This window comes from Solanum stenotomum, unplaced genomic scaffold (assembly GCF_019186545.1).
Source record: "Solanum stenotomum isolate F172 unplaced genomic scaffold, ASM1918654v1 scaffold19035, whole genome shotgun sequence".
NCBI lineage: Eukaryota > Viridiplantae > Streptophyta > Magnoliopsida > Solanales > Solanaceae > Solanum > Solanum stenotomum.
Genome location: NW_026025332.1, coordinates 199837 through 201584, shown reverse-complemented (window position 1 = coordinate 201584; position 1748 = coordinate 199837). Strand labels below are relative to the sequence as shown.

Here is a 1748-nt window from a genome sequence, read left to right as displayed (position 1 = left end):
AACTCACATACCTGATTAGGGATCACCCCCGACGAAAATCCACGACGATCCTTAGCTTCTTCTTCTCTTTCTCCTCTTCTTTTCCTCTTCTTTCTCTCTTATCTTCCAAGCCCTAACTCTCACTCTTACTCTCACTCTTTAAAATGGGACAAAAATGATCCAAACATCAGTCTAACACCTCAATATAACCCAAAGAAAAGATTAGGGAAAAGACCAAAATACCCTTAAAATTTTCGGACTAAACAAACTGCACTGTGCGACTGTGCGACTGTGCGACTATGCCAACAACCCAACTTCCAAAGGGCATAAGTCACTCATACGAACTCAGAATCAAGCAAACTCGGCGGCGTTGGAAAGATCATTCCAAGGGCTTTCCAGACATAACTGGAAATTCGCCTAAATCATTTTGAGCTAGGAGATACGACTGCTCAAAGTTGACCAAAAACTCACCTTTTTTCCATAGCCAAATTTTCCAGATTCTTTCCAAAATGACTATTTCCAATTCAACTCTTCTTGGAACTCAATGTGCTACACCTAGGGACCTTAACTTAACACTCAATAAATTTTTATTGCTCGGTAAAATCCCACTCCACATGAAGGATGGCTCGAGTCTTGGTTCGAAAATTCTCTGGGGTGTTACAACAAGCATCATTAAGAACTTAGGAATCTCAAATCTCTCCCGACAAACTAGTGAAGTAAAAGTAAAAACATTTATATAATTTGTTATAAAATATGAGTAATATACTAGAAGAAATATAGACAAGAGATATGGAGAGTAAGAATGTAGAGATTATCTTACTCAAATGTCTTTCAGTGTCATACAATGGTGAAAGAACAATCCTATTTCTAGGTTGAGAAATCACTCCAAAGTTTATCATGTTAAATGTCATAATAAATAGATACATTTTTATCCAAAATGATTCATAGAACCTAGGTAATATACATACATGAATGTAAGAAGTTCATGTGTTCAGTAAATGGACAATCAAATAATTTAATGGATTTATAACATTCCCTCTTGAATGTCCATAGATAATGTGTTGCTTCACTAAAAATCTTATCAGAAAAATCCAATTCGGACAAAACCATGGTTAAGAAAAGAGTATTGCGTGTAGTTTGTTCAACATGAAGGAAATTGATAATAGGAACAGGTGCAACCGATGTGTTCACTATTATAAAGTTAGATTCACACTAGGACTAGGCTACTAAATCTTTAGTTCACTCCCCCTGATGAAAGCTTTACTTAATATCTCAGAGACAATGAATTCCAAACTTATATCTTAACTTCTTAAATGATGTTGGCAATGCCTCAGTGATTAACACTGTAAGATTATCACTTGAACAGATCTTTTGAATTTCAATCTTACTACTTTGTGGAAGATCATGTGTTATAATGAAATTTACTGAAATATATTTTGTCTGGTCTTCTTTGGTGTATCACCTTCAATCGAGCTCATTACTTTCGTTATGTAATAATCTTCTAACATTAGCATAACCAATAAATCAATTTGTAAGTTGACAACAAAGCACATGTGACCATCCCATAATTAATGTAACTATCATATAATAGCAAACGGTCCACAAGGCAGGTGAAAGGGTCCATATTCACCTTTTTATACGTTCTTAAATTTCAGGAAATACAATCTCAATCTTAGTCGCTACAATGATTATTTTATAATGAGAGAAAGCAACACAAAAGAATTTTTGAAGAATCTTTTATTTCTTCAACATATAGCCACGTGAATTCT

At 34.4% G+C, this 1748-nt stretch overlaps 1 long non-coding RNA gene across 1 annotated transcript in view; it reads right to left on the bottom strand.

Annotated features, from left to right (window-relative positions):
• LOC125850753 (uncharacterized) overlaps window positions 1–674 on the bottom strand; it is a 1795-nt gene extending 1121 nt beyond the window's left edge. Inside the window, exon 1 of the long non-coding RNA XR_007444841.1 lies at window positions 12–674. This is a non-coding gene — a long non-coding RNA (uncharacterized LOC125850753). The remainder of the gene's footprint in view (window positions 1–11) is intronic.
• Window positions 675–1748: the final 1074 nt, after the last annotated feature.